This window comes from Coenobita brevimanus, chromosome 70 (assembly GCF_032717465.1).
Source record: "Coenobita brevimanus isolate Jiangsu-jjx chromosome 70, ASM3271746v2, whole genome shotgun sequence".
NCBI lineage: Eukaryota > Metazoa > Arthropoda > Malacostraca > Decapoda > Coenobitidae > Coenobita > Coenobita brevimanus.
In genome coordinates, this window is record NC_137023.1 from 12,339,467 (window position 1) to 12,351,471 (window position 12,005).

Consider the following 12,005-nt stretch of genomic DNA (forward strand, 5'->3'; position numbering starts at 1 on the left):
CTTGCTTATATAAGGTTGAAAAATAGGGACCTGGATATAAACTAATGGTTGACTATATATCATATACTGGGGTAATATTCGTGCGATTTCCTTGTCAGCTATGCAGATTACCCACCTGGAGCCAAGTGTTGTGTGAATTATTAAAGTCATGTACTGGGTATTTCTCGAGAATCTAAGATTTGTTTCAGGCTCTACTTCTTGGGGCTTGGTTCGTTCATCATCTGACAATTTATTCTGCACAGCTCATCTTAATAATATTTAACTTCTTAAATTACTTAGAATGCATAAATGACACACAGATGAATGTTAATTCTTTACTGGTGAATGCAGAGGGAACGAAATGAGGCTCAAAAATTTGGACAAATGACCTTTGTGATTATTAGCAGACAGGCAAAGGGCAGTACGTGAAGCACGTTTCCGGGAAAATCCTGTTTGCAGTAAGCTTGAATCACAAAGGGTTAGTGTGTCATCCACAGAAATAAACTAGTAAGGAAAATGTTGTTGTGATAGACTGCTACGTCAAAAGAAGTCGGCTTTCATTATTACCGGACAATATCATTTCGAAAGCAATTTTGGCCTCTTCACTATGAGGACTTCTTTTGCGTTTCATTCTGGCTACTCCGACTTTTTTGCGGAGAGGGGGAAAATAATGTATTTTAAAAAGAAACGGCTTTCAGTAACATTCTCTTCGATAACTTTTCTTTTTTTTCTTCCTGCCTACCCCTCAGATAGTGATAACTTTAGACGTAAAGAAAGTTAAATTAACTAGATTCCCGAAGGATTGGATGTGAAATTAAGCTAGGTGCAGAATCTCTCTCTCTCTCTCTCTCTCTCTCTCTCTCTCTAGACATAGATAGATAGATAGTTAAATCGATAGATAGATAGACAGATAGATATAAGGACAAGATATTTATGGGAAAGAAAATTGTATTGTACATATTTCTCAGCTATCTTGCTCATTATTAATATTTTTTTTTACGTCGGCTTGCTTTCTGTTCCTTCCCTGTCCATTTAAAAAAATTCTATAATAATTAAGTCATTCTAGTACAATGGCTTTTTATTCTAGTGTATTCCTCTCAGTAATAGATAACTGTCTTTACTTTTGAAATGGACTTTTAAAGGCAGGGAGTTTTTGATGTTGAAATTTAACGTCTCCACTTTAAAATGGCAGTCGTTACTTGAATAAAATCGCATGAATACAACAAGAACACTGTTAACAAGAAACAATCGCAGCATTACTAGTACAAAAAATCAGCAATCTCAATCATACCCTGTAAAGTCCGCCTTAAAGAAAAACACGATCATAAACGTTTTCGTCTTTATATTTGACGCAGAAAAATCACCACAGTCTATGTTCTGGTCTTGTTTAAACAAAGGAGTAAGCTTTTCCTTTGTATTCAATATCCAGTTCGCGTGCCAACTAATATTTGTACTTTAATTAACAAGCATAATCTCTGAAGAAAATCTTCTTCAAATTACATATTATGAAAGTCAAAATTTTTATGGATTTGTGACAAAACTAACTTCACAATAATGTTCCAGATTACTAGTTCAAATTCCCGGCGAGCAGATGAAAGTTCTTTGCCTATTTATTGTCGTTCAGTCATTTATGATAACCCATTAAAAACCAGTAACTCATGACAAAGCACAATTTTTCCCGCATTTCATTAGCTGCCTTTCCTGTTCTAGTTATCTTAACTCCACTTCATTTGACAGAATTCTCTCCCTCTCCTGCACTCCTGTTGCATCCAACATGACCACTGAGTTAAGTTCATGTTCTCGTAGCACTTTATCAACGTAGCTAAGCCAAGCCGGTGAAATTTTGGAATCTGAATAAATGAAGCATGTCTGCAACTCGCTTGTTTAGTATTAAGATTAGCAATAACTCATTAGGCTGGAACGTAGTACTGAAAGTATACAGGGAAATTACTGACGGCTGCTGAACATGATTCAGTCTTTTTTGACACCTCACCGTCTGTCCATTTAAGTTGGCAATATTTTGGGCTTCGGAGATTACTTAAGACATACGACTGTTCTGCTTTTTTCGCTTTTATCCTTCAACTCGGGAGTGACTCTTCCACCGTGGATCTGAATAAAGTAGTCCGGTTATAATCAGAGCGTCTTCCGGCTGAGAAGGTTGATATACGAGTATATATTATTCTGTACTGTCATCGAATGCAGATTCTGTATAACTACGACACAGGAGAATATATACTCAGAAACAGATAAGACATTCCGGGAGCCACTTCACCTCCCAAGAATACGGCCAATAGTCAAAATACCGGGTTATTTCTCAATGATATCTAGTATTATGCAAGAAAAAAAACTCTGTAATTATGTCTACGATCGGGAGATTTTAATCTATACTAATCATACTGCTTCGGACAAGAGTTACTGTTGAACTACATATCGCATTAGAAGTATCATTCAGTTAGTCTAGGATCCTTTAGTTGTCAAATACAGCTAGTAAATCTCAGTGCATTCTTCGCTTTGTATTAGTGTATACAAAAAATTTTTTTGTGAGGCATTTCTCAAAAGTTTGCAATTTCAGATTTTTCTTTCATCATATGAAGGCCAAGTACTTAGGCAAGTAAAAAACAGGTGTATTGCATGAAGGGTAGACAGGTGAATTAATAAGGTTAGTGCGTGACTTTGAGTATACTGTACTTGTGTGTGCGTACAGGTGTGTATAATTATAAGTAGTTCTTTGGAGAAGAGTATTTTGTTTTTGCACTGAACTGACTGATTGATGGGTGATCGTGTTATCACTAGTTCTCAAACACATACAATAGTGAGTCACTGCCTACATGACTACCAGACTGAAATTTGTATTTTGTTTAGTAACAGAACCCAGAATCTGTCTTAGTAGAAGAGTCAGTATCACAGTTACGTAGGCTACTACAAAGGTTATCCTAATAATAAATGAAAATATTGATATCAGACTATTTGTATAGTACTGCTAAGAGATTGTATCTATCTATCTATCTATCTATCTATCTATCTATCTATCTATATATATATATATATATATATATATATACAATCTCTTAGCAGTACTATACAAATATATATATATATATATATATATATATATATATATATATATATATATATATATATATATATATATATATATATATCTATATATCTATCTATCTATCTATCTATCTATATATATATATATATATATATTAGGGTGGTCATTATTACTTGGTCAAAAATGGAACAATGGAATTCTCCTGTTTGCTCCCCTTGTAATAATTCCACTTAACACAAAAACTTAGAACTGAAAATTTGGCCCCAGTCAGCCTTCATTTAGGGATCGCCGTCGACCGGTAAAGAGGATGGCCTTGATAAACAGCCCTTACAGCACTTCATACGGCTAAACAAACATAAAAGCGAAAACTCCTTTTTTTGTAGTTTACTCGATACGGTACGCACTAATCACACTAGATACACATAAATCAGCATAGGCATACAAGGCTACTACAAAGGTTTGTAGGGGTGCCATCATTATATTCATTGATCGATGAATACATTTTGAGCAGGGCAGACTTCGACGGAATGGGGTGACTCTGGCGGTGGTGTGCAACAACGTGGAGCAGGAGCTGGAGCTGCTGTGCCCCCGCCATCAGCTTCTTACTGAGCTGCTGAACGAGAATCACTGCCTGCTCTGCCCGGTCATTCACAACAGAGGCAGTTGCACCAATGGCCTTGGCCCTCAATAGTTCATTGTTGGATGACCAAGTGTCCGGTGACTGAGTCACGAACCCCACTGGCAGAACCAGATTAGTGAAGAATTCTTTTGTATTCTTTGTTACAAGTTGGTGTAGCCCGTCACTGGTGACGAACGTCGGCTCAGGAAGTCAAGGACTCTTGGATGGTCTATCAGCGGCCTCATCTTCTAGCGCCTTTACCATGTGGCTTTTCACATCCATCAAAATCTGCTCATCGAAGAATGCAAAGCCAAGTGCTTCTTCTGACCGGTACCATAGGTGGCTAGATAGCTTCCTTGTCGCCTTGGCGATCTTCTTGTTCTGGTATTGCATCAGCATCCACATAAGAGTCCAGACATTCAGCAGGGCTTTGATGGGAAGTGATGATGTCGTCAAAGCCATAATGTAGACAAAGACAGAAAAGAGAGAAATATCTCGAATCCCTCATTCCTCAGTCTTTGTCATCTTGAACTGGTTTTGGAAAGGCCACATCTTGACAGAATACAGCGCTTTGACCACCCAGCGTGGTCGATGCATGGCACCAGGTGCAAGGAAATTCATGCCTTTGTCTTGAACACCTCCGAGGAAGATGATGGACAGATCCAAGTGTTCTTGATAGTCATCCTGTAGCTTAAGCATCTGAGATCTCGCGAACTGAATCAGTTCAGCTGCAGATTCAGAAACTGCTTTTTTGGTGGCCTCATCTGTCACATCTGGTCAATTTTTTGTCAATGAAGACCCAGTGGTCTAAAAAATGCTTGAAGAACAACATCTCTGGACCAGTTGAGGCAGATTCCAGCGTTGCTTCGAAGGCAGCTACAAACAGCAAGCCTATAACTTGGTGTCTGTATGCCAAGTAGAATAGGTCACTTCCTGGTTTTGCCTCTATGAGAGCACAGTGACCCGTATTCGATGTTTTTGTGTTGAAAAACATTGCCTTCACACACTCTGTAATCCTCCACTTATTGAGGCATTCCATGATAGCTTGAGCTTGAGTTTCTTCAGTTGAGGATGGAATCTTTAGGTCTCCAAGCAGCTGCTCGGCATCAGGTCCCGACACAATCACTGGAAGTTGGTCGACGTGCTTGCAAGAGGTGGGGTCCTCCATCATCTTGCAGTACCAGTGGACTGTCAAAGGATGTGCCCCCTGGAGATGATCCTTCAGTTCTTGCGCACAGCGAGTTCGATCCTCTCTTCAAAGATGGCAAATAGAACTCCAACTGATGTTGTACTCAGAGATGTCCAAACTGAAGCTGGCAGCTGCCTCGGCTAGGACAAATGTTGCCCTCCTGGAGGACATTTGGGTCTGGTCCAAAGCAGTGGACAGCTGAGGAGTTACGACGTTCTTCATACCTCGTTTTCTCTTGGGTGGGAACTGGACTCCTCCACTGGCTCCTTTGGGCGACTCATCCTTCTTATCCTGGCTTTCATCAGTGCTGCTGGAGGATGAAGAAGCCAGGACAACTCAACAATTTGGCCTTCATCACAGCCTCGGCTCTTCTCTTCCTGTCCATTTCATCTTCCGTCCACTTGGCTTTGTTCTTTGTATGACGAAGATGGATGGTATACACATCACCCATTGAGCCAGGACCACCCTTCTGTCACTGCAGTTGAAGAAAATCCCAGTCTTCACGATATCTGACCAGCATTTTGGCATCTCCATGCACAATGTCGAAGAAATCTTCCAATCGCTGTACGAACTCAGCTTCCTTGGTTATATGGCTATAACTGTTCTGGATGGGTGCTTCTTCAAACATGTCCTTTCGTTAAAGGAAGCCTCCAGCTTCTTCATGGCACGGGGCTCCTGCTGAAATGGAATGTTTGCTTTCTCCCACAGAGCCACCGTGGCCCGATCAGACTGACCAAGAGCCTCGTGGACTGTCAGCTTCTTCCTTCGGTGGAGGTACATGAATACCCAAAAGCTTGCCGATATGAGGGCAGCTTCCAGCCATTGATGTCATCCATTATTGATCCGAGTAAACAGAGGGACTTCCTTGTATCCATGTGCAAAATAAGTCGAATAGCAATAATTATATGGAAAGTAATGGCAGAGATGTACTACAGCATATAAGATTATGAACTCTGGAAAATGGGGGCGACCTGTAAACATTATTTAGTCCAAAAGATTATTCATTTTTTTTTTTTTTACTAATGGAACAAATTCATGAGGCGCAAGAAAAGAAAATTCCACACATTGAAAATAAGGACCACCCTAATATATAAGTAAATAAATAAATAAATAAATATACAGTATATATATATATATATATATATATATATATATATATATATATATATATATATATATATATATATATATATATATATATATATATATCAGTTTTATGATGATAATATTGAGCAGACGTCTTACTCTTTTTTGCGTGTTGTTACATGTTGTCAATGTTGTATTTAGCATCTCTCTCTCTCTCTCTCTCTCTCTCTCTCTCTCTCTCTCTCTCTCTCTCTCTCCTGTGAGGTTAGTTATTCGATGTCTTAGAGTAGGTGTGGGCGTTGTAAGACCTCCTGTATCTCTAGGTTGACAATCTTTGGTCACTGTGCCTTTTATACCCCGGAGAGAATAAGAAGCCATTGTTCCAATGGAAAAAAAAAAGTTGTCTTACTAACCTTCTTACCTAACATCCAGTCCTTCACTACTGTGATGGCTTATACAGTTGATTTTTTCGGCTGCCAGATGATTTACTTTTCCGGCATAAGACAGCGTCCTCGTTATGAAGGGAGTAATGTGGGGGTCTAGTATTATAAGATCGAAAAGTCTTTCGTAAGCTGAATAAAATCGTCTGGAGATAGTAGGAAAAAAAAAAGAGGTCCTGTCTGCAAAATAAGTGAGAAACCAACAGCATGGTAATGCTTAACTTTGCTCTTTATTTTCTACCAGGATAATATGTTTTTATTTTCCTTCCCACCATGGAAATTAGCGGTTGGTAGTTGTAATTTTAATGGACCTTTTGGTTTAACATTACATTCTTGCCTAATACTGTGAATGAGTCAGTAATACAATTAACTGGCTGGTTGACGGTCACGTACAAGTTACATAAAGGATTAAAATGGTCATTCATAATCATCGAAATATCATTATATTTTCCCTCCAATTTAATTTTTATGAAAAAGAAGTAGACAAAGTTAGTTATTACCGTACCTCGCGAGAAACTGATGCACCCTCTCTGTGACGTCACAAACCACATTTGACCACCACTCACAACAATGTCTGGGAATTATTATTCAGTACAGGTAAGATTTCTGTGATATTCAGCTGTTATTATCATGCTAGGTATGTAAGACAGTGTGATAGCTCTCTTTAAGTTGAAGTATGCTATGTTTGTGCTTACGAAGAGTTTTGTTGGTTTTTGAGAGACTAGCAGTGATGGCGAACCTTGCGGCAACCATGTACAGGCTCCAGCAAAAGTCAAGCGACCAGCTCCACTAGCAGGTTGGTTTTTTTGCACCGCCACATCCCCAGTTGCATCCCCCCCGTCCTCCCTCGTTCCCATTCATTCGTCTACGCTCCACCCTCCCCATATTCAAGGGCAAGAGAGTAAGGCCTTGTTGCACTGTCTCAACCACGCTTCTGTCATCCGTTTGTCTTGGGAAATAATGGTTTTGTCATGATAACGAATGAAAACACATTACATAGTGTTTTACTCCATAGAATAGTTATTTATACACCACGATCTGAACACAGGGTATTATAGTAATATATTCGTATGATAATGAGGTCTGTAATCATACAATTTATCATTTTGATGGTTGTATCCAGTCAGTGTGTAACATTAAACAGCCGGAAGCTATAAGTAGATGTTTGTATTGGTCGGAGGTGTGGGGCGGGGGTAGCTGTCCGTCACACGTTGTGGTGGGGTCATGGACAGTGGCGTACCTAGAAAGTTGAAAATGGGGGAGCTTTTTTTTTTTTCTTTTTAACTGTGCAGCCCATGACTTTGGCGAGCGCAGCGAGCCCGTACGGCCGGGGGGTTCGGGGGGGGGGTGCGCTGTAAGCCCCCCCCCCGAGAAATTTTTGCATCTTGGACAATTTTATGATCATTTTGAGGCCATATGAAATGGGAATATGACATAGCATATTCTAAAGTAATTTTTCAGTAATTTTTGCAAAAGGGGGGGCAATGGCCGCATGCCCCCCCCCCTTCGGTACGCCACTGGTCATGGGGAGAGGGAAATGGGCCCTAGGTCGACGGCTCTGCCCGGGGTGGATAGTGTGTGTGTGTGTGTGTGTGTGTATGTGTGTGTGTTTTCCACCAATGCTCATAAACACGTCTTTATTATCACCATGAAGTGTGCATAACAATATTGTCCACTGCCCTATAGAATAATGATATTTATAGAGTAACGATATGGCAAAGAAGCATTTAATGATCAGTACACAGTAAGACCTTATTTTCTAAACGTTATTCAATCAGCTATGCAATGCAATAGCGGATTATAATATATTAGTTTGAACGTAGCCTTTAACTCTGCAGGGTAAGTCAGGCTAAAACACCAGATCTCTAGTAAAACATTCACTATTGTCACTATACCACATGTTATTGTAGGGCAACTGGAACAGGGCGATAGCAAAGGTGGTGGGTGGTCCTACTTGGTGTTGACAGGGTTACTTTATCACTCCCCCAGTTACCCACAACATTCCATTATCATATAAATCCACTGTCTGACCCCATTGTTTCATATCGTTTTAAAATGTGTTCTTATATATACCGGTAGTCAATTAGTCTTCCTTATTAAATATCTGCGTAACCAAAACCATTTGTCGATTTTAACATCCTTCCCTCTCTGAGGCAATTGACGTTTCAGCTGACGATAGTTAATGGGAAAAACCATGCCCACACAGAGATAGAGGCAAGTAGTAACAGACATGGGACACAAGTTGATGAGCAAATAATCATAAGGTTAACCTGACCGCTACGTCTATTACGTTGCTAAAAGTAACACTGACCAGTGTGAACTGTAACTCATCAAACGTTTGTTGAAACCATTGTCGCCGAAAACGAATAAACTGAATTTTCTGTTGTATGGCACGATGATGTTGATAAGCATAAGCTGCAATCGAGACAATTTTGTTTGCTTACTATGCAGATCATCCATTTGGTCAATTTAGTTATTGGGTACCTTTTTCGAAATATGTCGTGTTATAAACATGTGAATCGCAATTAACACCCTATTGCAGTTATAACTATATGAGGCAAGGTTATATTCCTGATATTGTTATTAGGTGGTGGCTGGTCTCTTGTTGGAGTGGGTGGCGATAAGCGGCTGAGGCAAGAGGTGGAGGGGGTTGGTTATATGCAGCGCCGGATTAACCATGCTGTGGCTTGGTAGGCAATGCAGACTGTTGACCTGCAACATATAGAGCTCTTTTTTTTCGTTATTTCCAGTGAACTGTTGGCATGGGCCTATAATGGCCGTTTTTGATAGCCTGATGGGTGATGACCCTTATCTGAACGCCCAAAGCGTATATTTACTCCGCTCTGGAAGTCTGGATGGCCTGTAACAAGCTTTGGCCTGGTAAGCAATTGCCCATTTTGCCTATACCTGGTAATCCGGCCCAGGTTGTATGGTGTGCGCGGGGTCAGCACACCTCGCGGCTCACTCTGCTGTTGGCTGTCCTGTGTATGAAATTGACTTTGATACTTATAATACTGTCAGCAGCAATGAATGGCGTCTAAATATTGACTGACCTTTGGTAATGTCAGCAACCACGTCATGGCCGCAGCTTGACCAGCTTAGGCAGTTTAACCACCAGACAAGCTGTCATCCAGTCCCTGTCGCCCAACGTTATCCGATATCATGTATTAAGACATCAATAACCAAGATAATACTGATTGTGTGTTGTACTTATCAACAACACTTTGTTATTATCACACATGGGGTATTAGTAGTAACTAATGGTAATGACCTGTAACAGAGTTTGTAAAATAACAGTGATTACATCGAGTAAAGGAATAAGCACACCACCGACCACTACATACATCTGCTTATAGCTTCCGGCTGTTTAATGTTACACACTGACTGGATACAACCATCAAAATGATAAATTGTATGATTACAGACCTCACTGTCATACGAATATACTACTATTTTATACCATCCTGTGTTCAGATCGTGGTGTATAAATAACTATACTCTGGAGTGAAACACTGTGTAATGTGTTTTTAATCGGTACCATAACAAAACCATTATTTCCCAAGACAAATGGATGACGGAAGAGTGGTTGAGACAATGCGACAAGGCCTTACTCTCTTGCCGTTGAATGTGGGTAGGGTGGAGGGTAGACGAATGAATAGGAACGAGGGAGCAGGGGGGGGGGGATGAAACTGGGAGTGCGGCGGTGCCACATATACCAACCTGCTCGTGGAGCCGGTCGTTCAACTTTTGCTGGAGGCTGTACCTGTAGAACAACTCTGAAGCTAAAAGATTAGATATGATAATGTCGCGATGAAGTGATTTATGAACTGAATCAGTATACAAGTACGTATTCCTAGGTCCTGACCCCAGGGGCATGTTGCCCTGAAATTGGGCAGTAATGCATACGAAAGATTTTTTTTTTTTTTTTTTAATAAGAGAACAGAGAATGGAAAAACAAAGGAATAACAAAAATAATCCATTCACCAAATTACAGGTGTCCTTCATTTATTTAAAAAATATGTAAAAATTGGACTTGAACAGCCATAGGTTGAAGTTTGGGGGGAAACTACTCTGAGGATGCGAGTTCCAAAGAGATGCAGTTCGGAGAATAAAAGAATTCTGATAAGCAGAAGTTCTGCAGTATGGTAGTGTGACAGTCCAGTCAAGAGCACTACCAGTTGCCAGTGTAGCATGGAGGAAGGCATGGAGAAGTGGCACAATGAATGTAACTTTGTCTAAGCATTTGCCATAAAAGTATCTATAAAATAATGCAACTGAGACAACAGTCCTTACTTAAAGGTAGTTCATTTGAAGGTAGTTCATTTATAGTCATAGCAAGCACACATTTTTGACCGGATTTTGGATAAATAGGTGTGGATGAACCTATATGGTGATAAAAAAATATATTATATTTTCCATTTAAAAGTGCTGTTTCGGTAAATGTCCACCAGTCCTGTGTTTCCTCGCACCACTTCACAACACTCAGTAACAGTTGTCCTTTGTGACGGGGTACTGCCGACACACTGCTTACCATTGTATTCTTGAACAATGGAACAAAGCACCAGTGGTAGTTATTTGCTGACCTGGCCATGAAGAAGCAAAGCTTGGCTACTCAGCAGAACCTCAATCACAAAACTTAGCAGGGGATCACAGTCTTATTTTGTCTTTGGGCTTGGCGGTTTATGACGTCACAGCCACTCGAGGCTCGCACTGCCATCAACCTCTTTTTGTGCAACTTCGAAAACATACATCTCCAAATTTTTACTTTGGTTTGTCTGTCTATCTATTTATCTATCTATAGCCCGACGCCCTAATCCCGCAATGGGTGGACGCAGACAAAACGCCTCCGAGTCGCTCTGTCACCCACCATTTGACTACCCTCTCCCCAACTCACTCCCCCCTCCCTCATATACCTCTCAACTCCATCCCTCCACCTCATCCTCGGTCTTCCCCTCCCTCTCCCTCCTTCCACCTCACCTACATACACTCTCTTAGTCTTTCATTCTCCATTCTCTCCACATGTCCAAACCACCTCAGTGGATCTTCTCAACCACATCCACATCCACCCCACAACGTTCCTTCACATCTTCATTCATCATCCTGTCCCTCCATGTCACTCCACATGCTCCTCTCAAGCAACTCATTTCCACTGCTCTCACTCTTGACTTGTTCCCCTCTAGCAAGGTCCATGCCTCACTTCCATACGTCAGGGTAGGGATCACAATACTCTCATGCAGTGACTTCTTAACTTCCATACTCACCTTCCTATTTCTCATCACTGCTTTCAGTGAACCAACAGCCTTCCTTCCCTGCTGTACCCTTTCAAGCACTTCATCCCCCAACGTTCCATTCTTACTTATCACACTACCCAAGTACTTGAATGCACTCACATTCTCCATATCCTCACAATCCAACCTCACTGTGCATTCTGTGACTTCATTCCTCCCAAACACCATAACTTTACTCCTGTTTACATTCATTTTCAAATTCCTCTTCCTATACACTGTCCCAAATTCATTCACCAAACCTTGCAACTCCCATTCATTTTCACTCAACAATACTGTATCATCAGAAAACACCAACACCGAAATCTTCCACATCTCAACCTCATTCATTAGAGCCACCCCAACTTCC